At 34.8% G+C, this 25441-nt stretch overlaps 1 protein-coding gene across 4 annotated transcripts in view; it reads left to right on the top strand.

The window, feature by feature from the left end:
- AHCYL2 (adenosylhomocysteinase like 2) overlaps nucleotides 1-25441 on the top strand; it is a 148036-nt gene that overhangs the window by 30935 nt on the left and 91660 nt on the right. The window contains exon 2 of one of the 4 annotated variants that reach the window (XM_072964512.1): nucleotides 8281-8427. The exons of the other annotated variants lie outside the window; for them this stretch is intronic. The gene's annotated coding sequence lies outside the window, so the exon portion shown is untranslated. The remainder of the gene's footprint in view (nucleotides 1-8280; nucleotides 8428-25441) is intronic. 4 annotated transcript variants of the gene reach the window in all.

Below are 25441 nucleotides of genomic sequence, written 5' to 3'. Positions count from 1 at the left end.
TATCTTATAACTGGAAGTATGTACCTTTAGACTGCCTTCATCCAATTCCCCCTTTTCCCATCCCTGCCTCTGGTAAGTACATATCTGATCTCTTCTATGAGTTTGTTCATTTATTTGTTTTGATGTATAATTGGCCTACAACACTCTGTTATTTCCTGGTATAGAACATAATGATTTGATATTTTTATACATTTCAAAATGATCACCATGCCAAGTCTAGTCACCATCTGTCATCATCATACCAAGATATTATATAATTATTGACTATATTCCCCACCCTGTACATTTCATAACCATGATTCATTAATTTTGTTACTGAAAAGTTTGTACCTCTTAATCTCCCTCACCTAATTCTCTCTTTCCCCCATCCCCCTCCCCTCTGGCAACCATCTGTTCTCTATCTGTGACTCTCTTTCTGTTTAGTTATGTTTATTTGTTTTGGTTTTTAGATTCCACATATAAATGGAATTGTATAATATTTGTTTTTCTCTGTCTGACTTATTTCACTTAATGTAATACTCTCTAGGACCATCCATGTTGTTGCAAATGGCAAGATTTCATTCTTTTTTATAGCTGAGAGATACCCCATTGTATATATGTGTGTTTGTGTGTGTGTGTGTTCATATATATACACACACCACATCTTTATCCATTTGTCTGCTGATGGACAGTTATGTTGCTTCCATATCTGGGCAATTGTAAATAATGTTGTATTGAACAAAGGAGTGCGCATATATCTTTTTTTTTTTAATTCAGAGACTAGTAGCACTAGTCACAGTTTTTTTTTTTAACTTTATTTATTTATTTATATTTAATTATTTTATTTTGGCCGGAGGGGGAGATAATTAGGTTTATTTATTTTTGGAGGAGGTACTGGGGATTGAACCCAGGATTAACAATTTTTAGTGTTAATAAGATTCGGCATATGACCTTGGTAGTGGTTAATGGAGGTAGAAAGGTGAACATTAGAGATAAGATAAAGGAACTTGAAAGCCAAGGTCTTAATGGGCCACCCATGCATTATTGAAATCACCCAGTGTTACAGAACTTCTAAGTTGTCTACTCAATGTCCAGTTTCTACTGCTGCTTTATTAACAGAACCCTGGGCAATGTGCACTGGAAAAACTATACTATTTAGAATTAGATTCAGCTTCATAGGACACTAACCCCCAATAACAATGACTTACATGCACTTGGGTTTATTTTCTCATAAAATATGCTATCTTTGTTCATATAAAATCATCATTGTTTCACATCTTTTGTAGCATTTATGGTATTATTACATTCTGAGTAAGTTATATACATGATTTACCAATTCTACTCAACTGTAACCCTCAGAATGTATGTACTGTATTTAATTTATAAAGAAATACAGAGATAAGCATTACAAGGTTGGTATGGTAGCTCCCCAAAGATTAGGGACCCAGACTACTGTCATTTTGTTCTGTCATTCTTAGTATGTTGCTTCCATCCTTAGGGACAATTTTATGGTTCAAGATGACTGCTGGAGCTCAAGGCATTAGAAGGAGGAAGGGCAAAAGGCGCAAAAAAAAAAAAAAAAAAGGCCTTTCCAGAAGCCCCACCCAACAACTTCCACTTACCTATTGTCTAATAAACCCAGGTTAATGGTGGAATTAGGATGACTATAATGAGAGAGAGAAATTTAATAGGTAGCAGTAACTAGGAGGGGAAGAGAGAACGTAGTTGCATGGCATGAACTTAAAAGAATTGCTTTTTATAAGAGAGTGAAGAAGTAATGTTCTGGCAGAATATGCAAATGCAGAGCTTCTTAGGGGTAGTATATCAGGCAATTTTGAGGAATAGCAAGGAGGCCAGTGTGACTGGAGTAGAGTAAGAGGGGGAGTTGTAGCGCTGAGACCAGAAGATAAGGGAGACAGATCATATGGTTTTACTATGTCATATTAGGGATTATAGGCTTTGGCTTTTACTCTAAGTGAGATAGGAAACTATTGGAAGGTTTTGAGCAGAGTGACATTATCTGATCTTGTTTTAACAAGATCATTCTGGCTGCATAGTTGAGAGTAGACTGAAGAGGGTCAGGGGTGCTAGCAAGGAGACAAGTTAGGAGGTCATCGCAATAAGCAGAAGAGAGATGATGATAGTTTGGGCCAGATAATACTGGTGAAGATGGGAGAGTGGTTAGATTCTGCATATATATATTGAAAGTAGAGCAAGCAGGAAATGTGAATGAATCTGATGAGTGAAAGAAAGAGAGGAGCTGGGGATAACGTCAAAGCCATTGACCAGAACAACAGTAAAGATGGGAGCAATAGGGACAAATTGTTCAAAATGAGGCTGTGTTGGTACGGTGACTTACTTATAGGTTTAGTCAGTTTCTTCCTGTTTCAATATATTCGTGTATTCTTTTCTTCCTTTTTGGTGCACATTTAACTAGCTTTCAGTATATTCATTCACTGTTATGCTCAACAAACAAATGTCTGTTGAACAGTTACAAAGTGTTTCAGCCTTTATGGATTAGGTTTCTTTGGTTGCATACTGAATTAAGTGACAAAGGAAAGGGGTGGGTGAGGTGGGGCGGGGTATTATAGGAATAATAGGGGTAACTCACAAAATCAAAGGAAATGCTAAAGAATCATGCCTTGGAAGAGCACTGAACTACAGTGTCATCCCACAGAGATCTAGATAGCATAATGGACATAATATTTTTTATCAGAGTAACCCTATCTGGGTAAATCACTCATGTCATTGAGTATCAAATTTAATAATGATCTGAGTTAGATGCTGGAGTAGGACTGGTTGGGGAGGTGGCATCCAAAGCTGAATAAAATATAAGACATTCATTCAGAGGGTTATAGTAGAGTAATAATAGAGTAGACTTAATAAATAATATAACAATAATAGAGTAGACTTAATAAATCATATAATAAATTAGAATGTAATAAATGCCATAAATGCTATAAAATATGAAACAAAGATGATTTTATTTTATATTAACAAAAATAGTTTTTACTTTAGATATAAATAGGTTTTAAAGGAAAGATAAGCAAGAAAAAATGTTGAAGAGAAACTCCTTTGTTCACCAGTAGAGCATGAATATGTTATTTACATTGTGAAGACATAGTAAAATACGGTACATCCATAGAATGTAATATTCAGCCATCAAAAATTATGTTGCACAAGTATACTTAATGAGAAGGGGAGATGATCATTTTATGTGAAAATAAAAAATGAATTATAAAGTAACATGAGCAGAAAACTTTAATTTAAAATATCAATTTAGTTTAAAGGGATGAAAGGAGAGAAGGGAGACAGGGAAGGAGAGAGAGAGAGGGAAGAGAGAGAATGTGTGTGTGAAACCCTCCAGTTTATTGAGTTCACTTTAGCCTTATTAGGTTTGAGCAGTATTGTGGATAATACATTGGAGGTTGGGGTGAGGCTAGTCTTGACGGCTTAGGGAATAGGCTATTGTGGTTATCTAAGTAAAAGAGGATAAGGGCCTGACCTAAACAAGAAATAGAGAAGAGGAGCTCAAATAAGAGAAATATTAAGATGGAATTTGATGATGTTTGTGTGTTGAGGTGGAAACTCTATGTTATTAGAGAAAGATAAGTTTTTAGTTTTATATAATTGAATAAATGGTAGTACCACCTCCTGTTTATTTCATAGTTCTAGGAACGTGAGAAAAAGAACTGAAAATGCCAAATTATCTATTTTAAGAAAACACTTGATGAGGGGAAATACCTAGAGAGAGTGAAAGTGAGAAATAATTTCTGTTGAAGACTTTTTAAACAAACTTGCCATTTCAGTCTATTCCCCTTTTACTCTAAATTCTAATTTAAATTAATAATTTCCAAGTCTGAATTTTAGCAGTTGTGGGATGATTTTTAAATTCCTGTGCTATCTTGAAGATCTTGTTTTTATCAGCTAGAGCCTAAAGAAGTTCAGCTTGACAGAATATTGTGGTATAACCAAGTGGAAAGATCTATGTATTAAAAAGCTGTAACTTTGAAGGAGGCATTAGGGAGTTTGGGTATGGTGTATGATTCTTTGGAGACAATGTTAATGCTCAGTTTCAGTCTTTCACTTGCTTAAACAAACAAACAAAGATCTTGAGTATTGCTTAGTGGGCTGAATTTCTCCTTTGGTAGAATGTTCTAGCTTTTTAAAAATAAATAATGTCTTTTTTTTTTTAAATAGCTTTATTGAGGTAAACTTTCCTACCATAAAGTTCACTCATTTAAGGTGTACAGTTCAGTGTTTTTTGTGTATTTACAGAGTTGTGTGACCATCACCATAACCTAATTTTAGAACATTTTCTGTATCCCCAAAAGAAACCTCATAGTAGTCATTCCTTCCTCCTCCCACTTTGCCTCCCATGCCATCTCCAGGCGAGCACTGATCTATTTTGTCTCTATAGGTTTGCCAATTCTGGACATTTCATATGAATGGGATCATACAATATATATCTCTTAATTTTTAAGGTTTTTCCCTTTCTAAATGTTTCTTTTTGTGTTCCACGTATTTAGAGGTCACTTTAAAGTTTATAAAGTTTATAGGTCTATCTTGAGTGATAAATTTGCTTAGTTCTTAATTCATATTTGTATCCTATCATTTAATACAATGCTTTGTACATAGCATATATCAAACAATTTATAGTATTACATGAATTTTTAATGGATATTAAAAAATACTCTTTGTTGATATTTTCCCAGTGTCCAAATTTCATTTACTGTTTTCTTATTCCCATTTTCTCCCCTAACTATTCACTTTCTAGCTGAATAATGTTTTTACCTACACTGCTGATGGAAAATTTTTTTACTCACTCCTTCTTTATTCTGGCCGATTCATGTAATTATACAGGACTTAGTAGGAGAGAAGTCAGAAGTTTACTGAAAAGAAAATGAAGCCCATTAGGAGACTAATAGGTATATCTTAATACTCCATTTCTCAGTTCCCCTAGACCCTACCTCATTATATAATGTGGGTCACCCTGGTTGGAGGATTCTGCCTTCCAAATGTAATGTCAGTTGTGTCTAGGATTGCCTTGGTATACCTACTTGAATGGTGTTCTCTTCCATTAAACACTAGAGCACAAAGAGATTCAGACAGGATCCTAAAGTATATACATTCCCTTAGTTAAAATCTTCTTATTGCAAATAGTCTTGAATCTGTGAGTGCTCTGTCCTGTCTGTGATGAAAGGCAGATTTTTTTTTTTCTTTTTGAGTTTTGCTTCCTGTGGCCTTTGGTTTTGGTTTTTATTTTTCCCCCTGTCATATGCTTTACATCTGACAAAACGTGAAAAGGGCACTAAAGATTCCTAGTTAAATTCCAGATAGAATATAATAAACATTATTTCAAATCCAATAGCTGAGCTTGTTTAAAAAAAAAAAGTATGGAAAGTTTTCAGGGGCAAAAAGTAAAGAGGGTATTTAAAACCAAAGTGATAGCTACTTATGCTAAAGTCATAGCTGCTGTGGATAACTAAGAGTTTTCCATTTTAATAGCCATACAGGAACAGGAGACTTTCTTGCCTCCCTCCACAAAGCTAGCTCCTCAAAAGGTTGCCATATCATTGAAAAGTTGATGTAGAAAAACATCTGTCCAGTGACATAGGTGTCAAGGAAGTTTGTCCACACTGAGTGAGCTCTAGGTAAAAAATTTTGTTCTGAGACTTTGTTACCATGGGCTTGTCCTCTTGTAACTTTAGTTTAGAGTATCCCTCTTTTTCTCTGCAGTTCAGGGAACCTAAAGCTGAGAAATTAATATATAGAGTAGTCCTGAGTCAGTGATGGTCCCTTGGCATCTGGATAAAGCAAATGCAAAATGTCTGTATAGGAATATCCTTAATGTAGGCCACACTGCTGAAAGTGTCCTAGAGATTTTTTTGAAAAATAAAACTTTAAAAAATATAGTCATTGAAATTTAAAACTCAATGGACAACATCAATGATAGAGAGGATAAATTATGGTATATTCATACAGTAGAATACTATAAAGCAATGGAAATGAATAAATTGCTGGTATACACAGGATCATGGTTGAATAATAATAATGCTGAATGAAGGAAGCCAGACACAAAAGAATACATACTATATGATTTCATTTATATAAAGCTAAAAACCCTACCATATGTTGTCAGAAGTCATGATAGTAATCTCTGAGGAAGAGGGAAGGGATAGTGACTAGGAGGAGGGAAGGTGGAGGTTTCTAGGGTGCTGGTAACATTGCATTTCTTGACCTGGGTGGTAGTTACATGATTATTTCACTTTGTGATAATTTATTGAGCTTATGATTTGTATACTTATTCAATCTAATAGAAGGTAGGAGTCAAACATATAATAAATATCACAGAAAAAACAGGATAAATAAAAAGCACAGTAAAAGATGGTGGAAATAAATCCAATGCATCGGTAATCATAATAAAGTAAATGAATTACACTTACCAATTATAAGACAGATTGTCTATTAAAGCATGTTTCCAAGATGACTGACGTTAGTTCCTTTCTTCTACTTGTGTGCCATTCTCCCATCTATCGGTGGAGTTTATTTCTCCATTCATCTTGAATTTGGGCTGGTTTTAGTGACTTGTTTGATCAATAGAATGTGCCAGAAATGACATTTTGGAGCTTTTCAAGTCTAAGTCATGAGAAGTTTTGCACCTTCCAGCTAGCCTCTTTGAACATTCTTTTTTGGAATGTTCTCCCATGGAACACTCAAACTGGGACCTAGGTGGCATGCAAAGAGAGGCCCAAGCCAGATGAAGGGGCCTAGCTGAGCTCCCAGCTAACAGCCAGCAGCCATCATCAGCTGCCAGCCACATGAATGAGTGAAGGAATCATCCTGGACATTCCAATCCCAGCAGACATCAAACTCATGCAGCAGTCATATGGACCCAGTCTAGCCATCTTCAGACTTTAGACCTACCCAATCTGAGGCCCCAGATGTCATGGAGCAGACATGAACCATCCCTACTGTATCCTGTCTGAATTCCTGAACCTCAGAATTATGTGCATAATAAAATGTTTGCAGTTTTATGCCAATAAGGTTTGGAGTAGTTTATTCATAGCAAGAAATAATTGAAACAATTTGGTACCTGAAAATGAGGCACTGCTATAACCTAAAATGTGAATTGGCTTTGGGACTTGGCAGAGGGTAGAAGCTAGAGAGATCTTGAGACTGTTAGTGAAGCCTTGAAACACAGAAAAATATTACTGGAGGCTGGATAAAAGGGAACTTTTGCTATGTGGTGATGGTGGTACAAGGTTTGTTAGCACTGTCACATGCATGTGATAACATGGAGGATAGAAAATGTATCTAATGAATTCATTTTATTTAGAGAGATTTCTAGGCAGAATGTTGAAAAGTATTACCTAACTTCTTCTAACTGCCTATGTTGTACAAATACAGAAATGAATGAACTAAAAAATGAACTATTCAGTTTTTAAGCAGAATTTAGAGGGGAAATATTTCTAACCCAGGATCTGTTATGTCAGAAAAGAGAATTTTTTCTCATCCTCCATTGCTCCAGATAGCTGATGACTTCTAAAAAAAATGGCTTAAAAGCAAAGATAAAATTCAACATGCTGTCAATAAAATGTGGCCTCAAAGTAAAGATCTCAAGGATGCAACTATAAATCCCTTTGTTAAACTTTGGAAAGATCTAAAGCTGTGCCTCATAGAACCTTTCAGCTAGATGAAAAAATGTCTAAAAATATTAAGGGAATACCTCTTAGACCCTCTTAGCTAAACAATAGGACTTCTAAGGATTGGAAGGGTATTTTCTTACAGTAGCTTCACACAGAACTTGAATAGAGAAGGTGGGTATGACTCTGTCTACTGGAGTGAACCTATAAGATTCATAGGAAATCTGCAAGATTTTTAATAAATTTGTACTAATTGTAGCAGCTTCAGCATGGATTAAAAGAATCAGAGACAGTGAAAAAAAAAATTTTGGAATTCCCAACCATCTACAGGCAGGAAACAGGCTGAGAAGGCTACTCCATTGCAAATATTAATCATCTCTTATGTAAAAGGAAAGATAATTCAGGGTGGGGTCAAGAGTTTTGAAGGATAACTCTTCGAGAGTAGGGCTGGGCTGTAACCAAGAAACTAGTGATGTGTGTCTGATTAAATTTCAGAATTGCTACGGAAAAATAACCTCTGTGTATCTCCTGTTCCTTCCCCTCTTTTCTTCACATTTCGAATGAGAGTGTCTATTGTGGTTATCCTGCATCAGTCTCACTATTGTACGTTTGTGTATTGGGTGTGTGGGAGCAGATAATTTGTCTCTTTATTCAGATCAAGAGGAATTATACACCAGTAGCTGTACCTGAGGAACTGCATCTGAGGAACCTCAATCACACCTGGACCTGAATTAGATATCAAGATTCTGGACATCAAGCTGATGCCATAATGAGATGAGACTTTTGAAGGTCTTAGGAGAGGGTGAGTGTATTTTGCATGTGGGAGGGACTTGTTGGGGCCAGAGGGTGGTTTGTGGTGGCTTGCCTCTAGAGTGGCCATCATCAGTTTCTTCCCTTCTTGCCATGCAGAGATAGAGGCTGTTTCTTTCCTCTCCTTGAACCTGGTCTGGCTTTAGTGGCTTGCTTGACCAATTAAATGGGACTTCTGAGGCTAGGTCATAAGAAGCCTTGTAGTGCGTGCCTATGCCTCTTGGAATACTTGCTTTCAGAACCCAGCTTTGAGAAGCCCAAGCCAACTGGAGAGGACACATGTAGGCACTGGTTGATAGCCCCAGTGAGCTACCAGCAAGCAGCCAGCATCAACTAGCTATCAGCCATGTGAGTGAGTGAAGGAACCATGTTGGACACTCTAGCCCTAGTAAACATCATCTGGAGAGAGGAACTGAGGTCCCAGGCAGATAGCTCCTTTTGAGACATCCCAGCCATCTTCATCTATTCAAGGCATCCATCCCATCTGAGGTCCTAGACATTGTGGATCAGAGACACCCTGTCTCTGCTGTGCCCACAGAATCATGAGAATAATAAATGATCATTGTTTACCACTGTTTGCAGGCAGTTTTTTATACCATAATACATAACTGGAACATTGTCAGATTGAATAGAAAATAATCCAGCTGTATACAGTTTATAAGAGGGATACCTAATAAAACATAAGGAATCAGAGAGATTGAAAGTAAAGGTATGGAAAGACATATTCTAAAAGAAAGCTAGTATAGCAGGGTAATAGTAGGCAAAATTAACTTGAAGGCAAAAATCATTACTAGAGTTAAAAATCATCACAAAAAATTATAAAAGGAATAACCAGGAAGCTATAATAATTTCAAATATGGGCTCAAAATATATAGATAGGATACAGATAGAATGCAAAATATATAGATAGAATACCAGAAGAAAATACATAGATACAATTATAAGAAAAAATTGATAAACCTACAAAGCAAGAAATTTTAAAATCTTTTTCAGCAATTGATGGTCAAACAGACAAAAAATTTGATAAGAGTTGAACACACAACCACAAGCTTGATTTGGTGGGCCTGTACAAAGCCCTACACCTAATACATGAGAAAATACTTTCTTTTTAAGTAGTTTTTTAAAAATTGAACACATACTGAATTCATAAAGCAAGTCTCAACAAAACCAGTCAGTAGTAGTATGCAGGCTATTTTCTCTTACTCATTTCAGTTAAGATTGAAATTAAACTAAAAGATGATCAAAATAAAGATGATTTATTTGGGAATTTAAAAGCATCCTCTGAGTAACTCATAGGTCAAAGAAGAAATAATAGTAGAAATTAGAAATAAACTAACTTACTAGAATTGTTTCAAGAAGGAATAAAAACCTGAACAGACCTATAATCATTAAATATCTTGAATTGTAAATAAAACTCTACCCCAAAGAAAAGAGGCACAGATGAAATTTTTAAAATAGTTTTATAAAAGTATAATTGACATACAATGCACTGCACATATTTAAAGTGTACAACTTGAAATTTTTTGACATAGGTATTCAACCATGAAACTCATCACTTAAGATAAAGAATACATCCTTCACCTCTAAAGTCTTCTGTCCCTTCCCACCTCCTAACCTCATTCCTAGGCAATCACTGATCTTTATGTTACAATAGATGAGTTTGCATTTTCTAGAATTTTATATAAATGTAATTATGCAGTATGTATTCTTTTTTGGGGGGAGGCAATATTATGCTTCATTCACTTAGCATTGATATTTTGAGATTCATTCATATTGTTGAGTGGTCAAAGGCTCATTCCTTTTCATTGCTTAGTAGTAGTCCATTGTATGGCTAGATCACACTTTGTTTTTCACCTATTGACAGACATTTCGGTTATTTCCAGCTTGGAGTTATTGTAAATATGGCTGCTACAAATATTTGTGTAGAAGCGTTTGTGGACAGATGCTTTCATTCCTCTTTATTAAATATCTATGAGTATAATAGTTGAATCATATAAGTGTATGTTTAAGAAACTGTCAAACTGTTCTCCTGAGTGATTTTGTCATTTTACATTCTCACTGGCTGTATAGGAGATTTTGAGTTCCTTCACATCCTTGTCAACATTTGATAAGAGAACTCTTTATTTTTAGCCATTCTAATAAGTAAGTGTATATAGCATACAGTTGAGTTTTGCTTTATTAATGCATTTGACAGTCTCTGTTTTTCAGTTGGCTTGTTTGAACCATTTATATTTAAAGTGATTTTTGATATGGTTAGGTTTAAATCTACCATCTTGCTACTTGTTTTCCATTTGTCCCATCTGTTCTAGGTCCATTTTTCTTTCCTGTCTTATTTTTGATTAACTACTTATTTGTTATCATTCTCTTTTATTCTTTTATTGGCTGCTTTTTGTTTATTTTGTTTTAATGGTTGCTTTAAATCTGATTTGTAGTATACATCTTCAGCTTATCACAGTTTGCCTTTAAAATTGTTATACCATTTCACCCATAGTATAAAGTAAGTTTACAATGAACTAAAAAAAGAAGTTTACAATATTTCTTAGACAATAGAAATACTCCCCTTTCTTCCCTCTCAGCCTTTGTGCTATTTTTGTCATACATTTTCTACCTTTATTATGAACCCTGTGCCATCTATGTAATTATATTTGTTTTAATAGTAAACTATCTTAGAAAGAGATTTAAATAATAAGAAAAAGATCTTATTTAAGTACCCATGTAGTTATTCTTTCTGGTATCCTTCATTCCTTTGTGTGGATTCAGATTTTCATCTGGTATAATCCTTTCATCTGGTATAAAGGATGTGCTTTAACATTTCTTCTAGTGTGGGCCTGCTGGTAATGAATTTTTTTGTATATCAGAAAATGTCATTATTTCACCTTTATTTTTGAAATATTTTTTGCTGAATGTAGAGTTCTAGGTTGACAGCTTTCCTTTTTTTTCATTACTTTAAATCTGTTGCTTAACTACTGACTTACCTGCATTGTTTCTGATGAGAAATCTGCTGCCATCCTTATCTTTGTTCCTCTATACATAATGTGTCTTTTTTTCTGGCTGCTTTTAAGATTGGCTTTTTGCCAGTGGTTTGGACAATTTGATTATTATGTTATTGATGTGGTTTTCCTTGAATTCTTATTCGTGAGGTTCTAAGCATCTTGGACCTATGGGTGTATTGTTTTATTCAAATTTGGAAAAATTTGGCCATTATTTCAGATATTTTTCTGTACCTCTTCCTTGTCCTTTACAGAACTCAAATTACATATATATTAGGCTGCTTAAAGGGTTCCCACACTCACTGATGGTTTTTTCCCCTTTTTTCCTCTCTGGTTCATTTTGGATAGTTTCTTTTGTTGTGTCTTTAGGTTTATTCATCTCTTATTTTGTTTTGCCTAATCTGCTGTTAATCCTATCCAGTGAATTTTCATCTCATTGTACTTTTTATCTTTAGAAGTTTGATTTAGCCCCCCCCCTTTTAAAGTATCTCCCATATTTCCACTTAGTTTTTTGAATATAGAATATGCATATAATAACGATTTTAATACTCTTGTCTGCTAATTCTAACATTTATGTCAGTTCTGTGTTGGTTTCAGCTGATCAGTTTTTCTCCATTTATGGGTCATATCTTTCTGATTCTGGTAAACTTGCTTGGATTCCAAACATTGTGAATTTTACTTTGTTGAGTACTGAATCTTTTTCTTCTTTGTTTTGTATCACAGTTAAGTTATGGATACAGTTTGACCCTTTCTGGTCTTGCTTATAAGACTTGGTAGGTGGGGCCTGAGCAGTTTTCCATCTAGTGTAATTATTCTCCAAGACCTTTCTGAATAATCTACCCAATGTTCTGTAAATTATGGGGTTTTCCATTCTGGTTGGTTGGAACAGGAATTATTCCTGTTCTGCTTGAGTGCCAGATAGTGTTCCTCCTAATCCTTTGAATGATTCTTTACATGCAGTTACTGATGAGTACTCTGCCGAATACTTGAGGGTATACTGAACACAAAGAGTGTTCTCTCTTCTCCAGCACTCTGCCCTGCAAAGTCAAAACTCCATCTCTTCAACTAAGACGAAGTCTGCTGGGCTCTCTCTGGGTTCCTCCTCCCTGACCTATGCCTTAGAAATAGTCGGAAGGCAGTAAACGGGCATTTATAGAACTCGCCTCACTTGTTTCCTGTCTCTTGGGGATCACTGTCCTTCATTCATTGTCTGATGAGCAGTGTCTTCAAAACCGTTGTTTCATATATTTTGTCTGTTTGAGTCAGGTAATCCTTTACCTGTTACTCCATATTGGCTGGAAATGGAAGTCCCCTATTTTCTATACTTTTTAATGTGCTTAAAATGTTTTGTGATAAATACATAAACCAAACAGGTATATTTGTCAAAGATAAGGTAGTGATTAGAATTTTCCAGACTTGAGTTAAACTTCACTTTTTTCTTGAACATTCTGAGAGACTACAGTTTTATATTTCAGGTGGTTTTTTGTCTGTTTGTAGAGTTTTTTTGACATTTATTTCAGGTGTTTTAAAGGCAATTTGTTTTGCCTTGGTTCTATTAGAGTTCAGTGATTATCTTTAAAACAAAGAGGTTTATTATGTTCTATGACTGTATGAATAGAGCAATACTTTTTATACTACAAGCCCTGAGACCTGAACTCAGTATCACTATCCTGTTTCATATAAGGTTCCAAATATCATCAGGTGGTCATTTTTTACTTTAAAACCAGTCTACTAATCTGGTCTGATTTGATCTTGTGACCTCAGAGAAGAAACCACCCAGGAATAGAATAAAGAAACATTTTACATCCTGAAGCTTTAAAAAACAAAATGGAGATCCAAATACTAAAATCATTTAAATATCTTTAAACCTTTCTACAATGGAGTCATTTAATCAAAAATAGAAACACTGTCCTCTTAGCTAGTTAATGAATTATTTAATTTGAATACTATTATAAATAATTTATTTTCAAGATTTCCTGGGGAAGACTGTGCTCTAGCTGAGTAGTTTAAGAGAATTGATAAGAATATGAATTCTGTTGGTGGAAGTAAAAAAGGAAAGAAAGATATGGGGTTGGGGTTGATCTATAGTAGAGTCTGAAGTTAAGATGAGAGTGCTTGCCAGTCTTCTCATAGAGGAAGTAAGGTTATCTGACAAAAGTGAGGAATAGGGAAATTAAGCCTGTAGGTGGAATAGAAGAGGCATGAAATAGCTATTTGGGGGATAATTCAGCAGCAATGAGATTCTCACCTTTATGAGGATGAGGAATTCTCTTGCAGGATTCTAGCTTATCACTTTCACTCTTGCTCACTTTTTCCTCTGTGTTCAATATGCAGTTGTTGATTAATTGAAAAGGAGTGGGAATGAAAACTTTTTTTAAAAGAAAAATTTTTCATAGCAGGAAAATATATCAAGAAATAGAAAATTTAGATCTTTTGTTACTCAAAATTTATTTTCGGCTAACTGGAGTAGAATTAGTTTTTATTGTATCAGTTTGTAGAATTATAGCTGTAGGAAAGTGGACGAATTTCAGATTTCGTCCACAATATTTTTATAAAGGTGAAATCCAATTAAAATGCCCTGGAGTATAAAAGATGAGAAGACATGATTTAGAAGGATTCAGTGCTGCTCAAGGGTTAGTGAGGATGGGGCAACCAACTCCAGGTGTTTGCATTTATTTGTATGTTTGTAAGTATGTATTTATAGCCAGCATTACCTGTTTCAGGGCTGCAGTCTTTTCTTTCTCATCTGTGGCCTCCCTGATAATTTATGTATATAACCTTTCTGATGTGTGTATTGTATGTAATGTATGTATGAATTTACAGCCAGCATCAGCTATATTTAAGGCTGCATTCTTTTCTTTCTCTCCCATTTGTGGTCTCCTTTAGTCATTCCTTCAAGAGCTCACCCAAATTTCTTGAACTGAATTAAACTTCACGTTTTTGTTAGAAGAATTGGGAAGAGATCAGTGCATAGAGATTCCTAATGGAGACTCCACAAGGCAAGAAGTTGAACAGATCTGTGTCCTGAGATGACCAGCTTTCTTACCCTGACCAGGAAGGATTATTTTGCCAAAGTCTTCCCATGGTGTCAGGGAACTGGGAATGAGAACTCTAGCTTTGGCAAGTCTTAATGAAAAGGAAAAAAGATAACAAAAGAAAGAAGTTAGGTCTTTGGACTAAGAGCCAATCTCCCTCCAATGGGAAATGTTCTTTCTGGCCTTGTAGAATCCATGTGATCAAAATTCTTCATATCTTTTTATAATTGAGCAGTAATTCTCTCTCTTTTAGACCAGAGTAGCCCCCCCCACCCCCAATAAATTTTAAATTTTAAATATATCAAATCAACTAGTTTTAAAGCAGTGTCCTTTGTAGGGTGCGCAAATGAAAGAATTGAAGCTACGCAACATAAAATGTAATGGTAATGTGAGGTGTTATAGTGACAGACACAATCAGAGTTGTGTGTGTTCTAGAGCAGCAGTTCTCAAATTTTTTGGTTTCAGGACCCCTTTATACTCCTGAAATTTGGGGATCCCAAAGAGCTTTTGCATAAGAGGGTTACATCTATCACTATTTACTATATTAGGAATTAAAGCTGAGAATTTAAATTTGTTTATTTAAGATAACAGTAATAAATACATTGTTACTATTTATTTAAAACAGAAATTAAAAAAAAATCAGCCTATTACATGTTAACATAAATAACATTTCCGTGAAGAATGTATTTTCCAAAACAAAAAAAATATTTAGTGGGAAGAAATGCTTTGTTTTATATTTCTACAAATCTCTTTGATATCTGGCTTCATTAAAAACAGCTTGAATTTCATATCTGCTTTTGCATTTGATCTGATGCATTTCCACACATCATGTATCCTCTGGAAAACTCCACTGTACACTTGAGATGACAAGAGTAAAAAAGGGAAGTATCGTCTTAGTATTATCACGAAAATATTTTTGATTACAGGTACTTGCTGAAAGGCACCTCCGGGGAGTTCTGGCCTACTGTTTCCCAAGTGTTTACATGTGGGGAAAAAAGAAACACAGAAGTTATCACTGTTGGATAAAGCAAAGTTTTCCATGTGTTTAATCAGTACTGACTGTTTAACCTATTAATTGAAGTATAACATCCAGATTCCAGAATTGAAGTGGGTGGTATAGCCGAAACGTCCAAGCACTGAACTGGGAGTCAATCCCAGTTCATGTGCTTTTTAAAAGTAGTTGTTGTTCAGTGTTTTTGTGTGCTATTGTTAACTAGTGGGAGAAGAAAACTGAGCCAGACTGGGGGGTTGTGGGGTGTGGAGAATCAAACAATTTTAGAGATAAAAATGACCTTTAAGAATAATCTAATCTAGGATTTTAGACTTTCAGGATTGAAAAGTACCAGAGAGGTCATCTAATCCAATCCTTAAGGTTATAATAATTATATATAGTACTTGTGATGTACAGGCTAGGTGCTTTACATACAGTGTCTTTGTCTTTGTCTGTCTGTCTGTCTGTCTCCCTCATTATTTTGATCCTTACTGTTTCTTTTCAATATTCTTTGTAGTAAACAATGTCAAACTGTACCCCATCACCCCCTTGTACTACTCAGACCCACTCCACTCTCCCCTCTAGATTATTGAATGCAAATTCCAGACATTTTATAATTTCACCTACAAACATCCATATATACCTCTGAAAGGTAAGAGCTTTAAGTAAATAATCATAATTCTATTATCACACTTAAAAATTAACAATAATTCTTTAATAGCATCAAAACCAAGTGTTTGCATTTCCCTGATTGTGTCATACATACATATATTTTTTTCACTGTGTTTGAATTGGGATGCAATAAATTTGTACAATGCAGTTAGACTGTCCATCTCTTTCTCTCTTTTTTCTTTTGTAATTTTTTGTTGTAGAAACTGAGTTTGTCTGTAGAGTTTCCTTGAGTCTGAATTTTGCTGATCACATCTCTGTGGTATCTTTTAGCATGTTCCTTTCTCCTCTGCATTTCCTGCAAATTGCTACTTAAATTTGGAATTTGCTCAGACTTCTTCATGAGTGGTAAATATTTCCGGCAGGAGGTACTGTCTCTTTCTGATGTCAATTGCTATCTGATGACCTTTGCTTAGATTCATTAAATCATTAAGAGCTGCAAAATGGCAGTGATATTCCAATCTATCATTCTTAATTTATTAGGTGGAGTACTTCTCTTTTTTGGGAGGAGGGAGATAATTAGGTTTATTTATTTATATTTAGAGGAGGTACTGGGAATTGAACCCAGGACTTCTGCATGCTGAGCATGTACTCTACCACTTGAGCTAAACTCCCCCCCTTAGATGGACTACTTCTATAAAGAGAAACTTTCCTTTACCTATATTTGATTACCCAGCAGTATAGTTCATGTAAGAAAGTCAGGATGAATGCCTGATTCTTTCCTTTAATTATCAATTTTGAAAATAATGAATTGGTTCACTAGTATTCTCCAGTAGTGACCAGTTAGGATTTTTTGTTTTGTTTTATTTTTGGTGTCATTATGAATGTCTAGATTTAAATATTTTAAAATATTTTTTTTATCCATTGCTATTATTATTATACATTATTCCTTTCCTAGTAATTTTACATATTCATTTCTTCTGATAGACTAAGCTTGAAGAGAAGGACAGGTCTTAGTCATCTTTGTGTCCCTGGTGCCTAGTGCATGACTTTCAGTAAATACTTGTTGAATGAATGAATGAATGTTCTGAGCAGCATTTTAAAACATGAGTTCATTTTAGAGACATGACAGATGAGCAGTGTCAAGTATGGCTTTCCCTGCTTGATCTAACACAAGATGATGAAATGGTGAAAAATATTCTGAGTGAACATGAAAGAAATATGTATTTTTTAAAAAGTAAATGTTATTTAATTGTTATTTGTTATCCAACTTGGAGTTCTTTACTCCATTATTTCCAGTGAGTCTTTTCATTGTATTTTTGTTCAAAGGAGTAAATCAGAACCTTTGCTTTTACTTCTCTTGCTATAAGATATATTACATTTAAAAACATCTTCCCCCTCATCCCCTACTTGTTCTTTTCTTCCTTAAAGTAAATGGCAAAGAACATTTACATTATCAAGCACACATTCCCCATGCGTTTATCCATTTGTTTTACAAAACCCTAAAAAAAAACTCAGGGAAGTAATGCAAAACTAAGTACCTACCATATGCTAGGCACTGTTCTGAGCACTTTCACATGAAATATGTATGTATAATTTATTCTAACCACAACCTTATTAAATAGGTAAGATTATTAGCATCCTCCCATTTTATAGATTAAGTAATTGAAACCATAGATTAAGTAATTTGCCCCAGGTTACAAAACTAGTGAATGTTAAAGCCAGGATTCAAATCATGGATTTTCTCCACAGCCTGTTCTGTTAAATTACCTTTAGTGACTTAACCACAGACTCTTGCAGTATGGGATCGTGTTCACTAAAGAATTTTATACTCACGTGAGAAAATTATTCACCGTGTCACAAAATCTGTCATTTTAGAATGATAAGTAATTATTTGACTAAGCCAGTTTTTTTTTAACATTTTTTATTGATTTATAATCATTTTACAATATTGTGTCAAATTCCAGTGTTCAGCACAATTTTTCAGTCATTCATGGACATATACACACTCATTGTCACATTTTTTTCTCTGTGATTTATCATAACACTTTGTGTATATTTCCCTGTGCTATACAGTGTAATCTTGTTTATCTATTCTACAATTTTGAAATCCCAGTCTATCCCTTCCCACCCTCTACCCCCCTGGTAACCAAGTCTGTATTCTCTGTCCATGAGTCTATTTCTGTCCTGTATTTATGCTTTGTTTTTGTTTGTTTGTTTGTTTTTGTTTTTGTTTTTTTGATTCTACATATGAGCGATCTCATCAGTTTTTTTTTTTAATGAAACTATTTCCCAGAAAAGTGAATCTTAATTTTTTCCCTAGGTCATCATTTCGTAGGTGACATTAAAGCAAATAAGTATGAATATGAACAAGTTCTTCTTATTGTAAAAAAATACATTCATAGAATTTGAAAATCTCAAACATTTTTAGTAGGAACAGTACTTGTAACGTAATTTGTTTGCCATCACTTTCCCTTTGATTAGGTGATTATAACTTGTTTTGTGTAGTTACTAACATGTTCATAGCATCCTACTTGAGCCCTGGAGAGGCGATTGTCCTACTTTCTTCATTTCTCTTTGCTCCCATCATTATTGTGAATTTATGTCTGAGAAAGAGAAAATAACCCACAAGCATTATAATAATGAGTAATTGTCACAGCTAAGGCTGTAACATATATAATAGAGCCTGCTGGTTGTGCAAAATTCCTTGCTGACTAGCCATATGTCAGTCCTTCTTCTCCCACTCAATAAAATTGAATGTAATATGAGAATGAAAGTGGCATTAATGGGGAGAACTTTGAATCTAATTTAGTTTATTTATTTAAAAATATTAAGTATTATTAGGAGTAAGTTATTTGGGACCCAGTTTTACAACTAGACTTCTAGATTGAGAAACAGAACCTTTTTTTTTTAATGGTGTATGATTCTCTTAATGTATTGTTGAATTTGGCTTGCTAATATTTTGCTGACAATTTTTATATCTATGTTCGTCAGTGACACTGGCTTATAATTTTCTCTCTCTCTCTCTCTCTCTCTCTCTCTCTCTCTCTCTGTGATGTCTTTGTTTGGTTTTGGTATCAGGGTGATGTTGGCCTCATAGAATAAGTTTAGAAGCATTTCTTCCTCTATAAATTTTGGGCAGAATTTGAGAAGATTAGTGTTAACTCTTCTCTAAATGTTTAGTAGAATTTACCAGTGAAGCTGTCTAGTCTTTGACTTTTGTTTGTTGGGAGTTTTTTAAATTGCTGATTCAATTTCATACTGATAATTAGTCTGTTCACATTTTCTATTCCTTCCTGATTCAGTCTTGGGAGATTGTACATTTCTAGGAATTTGTCCATTTTTTCTGGGTTGTTCATTTTGTTGGTGTATAATTGTTTATAGTACTCTCTTATGATCCTTTGTATTTCTGTGGTGTCTGTTTTAACTTCTCCTTTTTCATTTCTGCTTTTATTTACTTCAGCCCTGTCTCTTTTTTTTGATGCATCTAACTATAAAGGTTTATCAATTTGTTTATCTTCTCAAAGAACCAGCTCTTAGTTTCACTGATCTTTTCTATTGTTTTTAGTCTCTATTTATTCCTGTTCTAATCTTTTTTATTTCTTTCCTTCTACTAACTTTGGGTTTTGTTTATTCTTTTTTCCCCACTAGTTCTTTTAGGTGGAAGATTAGGTTGTTTATTTGGGATTTTTCTTGTTTCTTCAGCTTGTATCACTATAAGCTTCTCTCTTAGAATTTCTTTTGCTGTGTCTTATAGATCTTGGATTGTTGTGCTTTCATTTTCATTTGCCTCGAGGTATTTTTAAAAAAATTTCTTCAGTGACCCATTGGTTGTTCAGTAGCATATTGTTTAGTCTCCACTTACCTCTGTTTTTTGCAGTTTTTTCCCCTTGTAGTTGATTTCTAGTCTTACAGTGTTATGGCTAGAAAACATGCTTGATATGATTTTAGTCTTAAATTTACTGAGACTTGTTTCGTGGCCTAGCATGTGATCTATCCTGGAGAGTGTTTCATGTGCATTAGAAAAGAATGTGTATTCTGCTGCTTGTGGATACAATGTCCTGTGTATGTCTGCTAAGTCCATCTGATCTAATGTATCAGAGAAACATTACTCTTAAAGCATATTACTTAACAGCCTTTCTTCAAATTGATATAGCAGAGACATCTAGTAGTATTTTTTTTCTTTCTATCTTTGAAACTTTAGTTTTTGGAAGCTCAGTTTTAATGACTCAGGAAAAGGAAGTTTTAGAAAAGGAAACCAAGAAATAATTATGCTAAATTAATTTTAATAAGTAATGTGTTACTGATTTCCCATGACTGGGAGATTAAAAAAAACACTCTTGCAGCACATAAAAGTTGCATACCAATATATGTATGCCCCTTCAACTAATATCAGTGTTTGAATATGGCCTTGAAAATGTTCTAGTAGAAACCACAGATTGATTATGACCACAGAATAAAATTTATTTGTGGGAGCCCAACTCACCCTCAGCATTTTTCAAACAGAAACAATTAAAACTGCAACAACAAATGTGAGTTCTTAAAGTCAGGGGTTTCACATTTTGAAGTCATTCAAATATTTATAGCAACTGTCTTTCAACTATCTATTGAAATATAATAAATCCCAGGAATGAGGTGGCTTACTATGAATTTATATACGGTATTGAGAATATGACTCAGATGTGATTTGTTCTAAACTATTCATTTGAAATACTGTTAACTCACTTTTAGAAACTCATTTCACAGTAACATGATTACTCATTTATTGGTTGTGAAAAACGCTTTATCCCATTTGGCTTTTTTGTTAATAGTGGAGAAGGATTATTTGTATTAATGTTGTATTATTTCTTTTTGTATGGATCTAACCAGTTATTTTGTAGGAAAAGTAACATTAATTCAGCTCTTCTTTACTGGGAGGCCGAATGGTGTATTCTAGCTGCCATTCAAATACATGTTCAGTTGGTAGAACAATTACTCTGTGTGCCCATGATAAATGTTATTTATTTGGACACATTTGCTCTTTCCTATTTTTTTCTTAATTTGTTTGCATCTCTAAAAGCTGCTCATTAGACTGACAGCCAAAAAAGCCCACATGTCTGAGGGAAGTGCCAGGAAAATATTAATGTTCCAATTTCCCTAATCCTCATCCCTTAATTTTTAGGGGTCGCTGAAATCAGATGAGTTAGACTGTCTCAAGGGCTGGTGATCTGTTTAGAACTGTTCCAGGGAAGGGAATTAACATTTGAATACGTTTTGTGTATCAGGCATTTTACTTAGAGTTCTGTGAGATAGATGGTATACTAGTTTTACAGATAAAGAAATTAAGGCTAGTTCTCAATTTACCATTAAGTCATATAGCTTAAATGTCTAGACTGTCATCTGAACTCATCTTAGTCTCCAAAACCACTCTTTTGTTGCACCCCGTGTATCTATATCTGCTATACTAACATGATTGAACATGCTGTCTTCTCTTAGTAAATGTTTCAGTAAGTTGGGGCAGATAATAGAATTAGTAGGCATACTAAAGAGATTGCAAAGGTATGTAATGTGAAGAAATTGCAGGGCTATAAGAGAGTAGCATATTAGATCCAACATTTGGATCCATCACCTAACACTGGGCAAATGATACATGGCCTTTGTTGCATTTTCCCAGTGTTTAAAATGAGGATAATATCTCTTCTTCCTTCCCAGTGGGGTGTTGAGAGAGAGAAAAAATATGTGTGTGTAAACTTCAAAAATTATAAAATTTTACAAATGTAAAGTATTATGTATTTTGACTATGGAGAGTCATGTAGCTTGGTGAATTGGTGTCATTCTTTTAATTAAGGAACAATTAGTTGATCTTGGCAATAGGCCACGGGAACTCAAAGAAATAGCATCTGTCAATCACATTCATTTCTTAGAAGGAAGAATTGAAAATAGCACAGCAGTTATTCTCCTTGACCTCTTTCTCTGAAAGGGAATTTGATTAGGGAAGCTGGTTTCATAATAGAGTAGAGCCTCTCCCTCCTCTCCAGGGAATTGAAGCTGAGCAGCCCGACTTGTTCTGTGAAGCTAGAGCAATCTGGTTTTAAAGGATTTAACTAAATTTATTGTGATTAAGGTTTTATGAGGGATGTCCATTGCAGAGCAGCAGCTTTAAAAATGTTACTTATGAGTCAGCCTATGTCTCTAGGTTTGAGAACAGTAAGCTGCAACTAGTTTAAACTCAGGGAATGGTCCTCAGTAGCATCTTGAAGAGAAGCCTAGATTCTGAAAGTAGAAAAATAAGCAGTATGTGGACGAATTGTATGGACTGTCGAATTGAGTCCCCATCTAGGCATTATTTGATGTTTCTCTAGACCTTGGTTAGTGTGCTAGCTCATGAACTTTTCCATTACATAGAGAAGAAAATTGAAACACAACACTCAACACATAGTAGGCACACAATAAATATGTGTATAAATATTTAGTAGAAATAATTATAGGATTATGCCTAGTTATTGTCTTAAGGTAAAGATAGTGAATGGCCAGACAAACTAATTCAAGTGAGTTTCTGTAACCATAGGCATCCCTAGAAGGTTACTGCATGCCCTGTTAGAACTCTAATTGTCTCTAACCAGGAAGATCTTGCTCAGTCCTTTATTCCCCCAATAGTTGCTGGCATTGCTGGGGTTTTGTATGAATATATACGGAGTTAAAGCCATTGGTTTACGTAATTTGGCAAATGTTGGGATAAAACTGGATTAGTCAGTTTTTCTAAAGGTTCTCTGCATTCATACTGTTGCCTTTATTCACTAAGTGTATTTTGGATAAATATATAGCTGATTTTAGACCCTGGAATCTTAGTACCTGATGCCAGCCTCGGGCTCTGCTGCTCCCATCTTTACTTCCTAGGATAGTATTACTTAAAGAAACTCATTGGAGTCTTGGAAATGTGGTTTCGAAAGTCTCATCTTGGGGGAATCATTTAGGATTACTCAAAACAGATATTTGGTTGAAAGTAATCAAAGAAATAATAGGAGGAGTAGAGGAGAGGCTACATAAAAGAGCCAGTGAAGAACCACTGGACCCCTTAATATACTATCAACCACAGACTTTCTTCCAATTACTTTATCAAAAGATCAGAAATATCCATGGAAGGAAGATACAACTATTTTCTGGTGCCACGTTGGCTTTCACTGGATTTAAATATTTTGGCTTCCTAGGATGATCCATGCAATTGATAGAGAGTAAATGCCTGGAGTTTATTAACTGAAAAGCTTAAGGTGTTTATACCTATATTCATGTAACCTGAAAAGTAAAATAACAAATTCAGAACCTTCTGATACCCGGTGGTTTAGAACAATACTCAAAAGAAATGGTTTCTGAAAGTAGCGTTGTAAAAGAAATGAATGTGTATTTTCATTTTAAATTAAGCTAGCTAAGTTAAAGTCCTTACAACCTTGCCTGTTGAGTTCATTTTTGGAGGCTTTAGTATACGTTCTTCTTTTTAAGATTTAGTATAAGATATGTCAACCTTTCTGAAGTAGGTATCCAACTTGTCAAGACTCTGTGTGTGTATGTGTGTGTGTGTGTGTGCGTGTGTATCTATGTATTGTATCTAGTGCAATGTGTAAGTATAAGAAGGGTGTTTGAGAATGCGACAGGAAATGATTATGGAGAGGTGGCTTCTCCAAAGAGAGGGAGCTTCTGGAAGACATCTCTGTTATTTATTCCAGTTAGGAATTTTTTGTACTGCACCTATCCCATGGGTAGTGATGGTGGCAGGGGTTGCCTGTGAGTCCTTTGCATTTATATGCTTTACTTTGAAATAAGCTTTTTCTTAAAACCTGGCTGATGTGTACATGCTATTGAAATCAGAGGGAGAGAAAAAAAGTATAGGACAGACCAATCCCAAAGAGAACTCCTGTTGGGAGCTTTGGAAAGCTATTGAACAGCTCCAGGGTACTGAGCGATTGGGTTTAGAATGCTTTTGCCTAAGGCCTGATAGAATCATCTTCCTTTCTCCTGCCTAATGCTAGAAAAATTGCCTTTTAGCTCTGGCCTAGTGGCCCAGTAATTAGAACTGCAATTATGTTCCTGTGATTTGCAGAATATAAAAGAAACTTTTTTTCTTCTTTATAAAATGAGAAAAATCTTTGGGAAGGATTTTTGTTGTTAGTGAAGGTAGTGTTTGATAAGGTGATTTGGATCTGTTATCAAAAAGCTGAATAGTCAGTTATTCCCAGTTTATATAAACAAGTAGCTTGAGGGTAGTGCAAAAGAAGGCCTAGGGCTTGATTTGAGAGGAAAGATGCTAAACCTCATTGAGAATAAATGATTGGAAAATACTCCTTTTTTATTAGCAAGAGGAAAAAAACTTTGATTCCAGCCAATGAAGTAGGTTCATATTCTATAGGGAATGGAGTTTTCAACAACCAGCCTGTCAGTTTCTGATCCCTTAGTGGAATCTGATTTAAGAAATATAGGGTAGCCTGGTTTTACTGCTGAACTAGGAAAAAAATCACTTTGTCCTATCTAGTTAACTGAATATTTCAAATTAAGGATCTGAAGACGGTTTAAATTTTTACTACAACTTGAAATCAAATTTTGCTTCTCTAGTTTGGTTAGAGACTATCTCCACCTACTGGCCACAAATCACTTGACATTTCATGAGGACACTTGCTTTTTTGTTTTGTTTTACTGTTTTCCTGAAACATGTGGAAGGTGCCTAGGTAGAGTTGCAGGGACAAAATACTGTACCTTTATATAGCTTCCCCTAAAATTCCTAGAGGAGATTTGGAGAGTTCTTATAAAAGGTTGCTTGGATGATAACTGGAGAGAAACAACGTGAGGGCTTATAAGAACTAAACCAAAGAGATGAACTCTTGTAAGAGGCACATTTGCAGTAATATGTTTGATACCTGCCATTCCATCGATTGAATTAGGACTAATTTACTTAATAAACTATTTACGATTTAAAAATTCTGATTGACTAAAGTCATCATTTTCCAAATTGCTATTGGTTCAAGCTCTTGTGTCCATTAAGAAGTAACTGTCACCGTTATCACTGGATTATACAATAAAATAAAACTTTTTTTGGTTAGGTGGCAGCAAACTTCTTGGTAAGGTGTTAGAAGTAAGGATTTTAAGGTTTGCAGCCTACATGTTCTTGTTGCAACTACTCAGCTCTGCTGTTGTAGCACAAAAGTAATCATAGACAACTGTATTCCAATAAAACTTCGTTTATGGAAACTGAAGTTTGAATGTCATGTAATTTCCATGTGCCATGATATATTATTCATTTTAAGATTTTAAAAAATTATTTTTAAGTGTAGAAACCATTCTTAGTTTGTGAGCTATACAAATATAGGCAATGTGGCAAATTTGGTCTGTGGTCCATAGATTGCTGACCCCTGC

The sequence above is a fragment of the Vicugna pacos genome, chromosome 7 (assembly GCF_048564905.1).
Source record: "Vicugna pacos chromosome 7, VicPac4, whole genome shotgun sequence".
In the NCBI taxonomy this organism is placed as follows: Eukaryota; Metazoa; Chordata; class Mammalia; order Artiodactyla; family Camelidae; genus Vicugna; species Vicugna pacos.
Note: the sequence above shows the minus strand (reverse complement) of the source record. Positions and strands in the feature narration are given on the sequence as shown.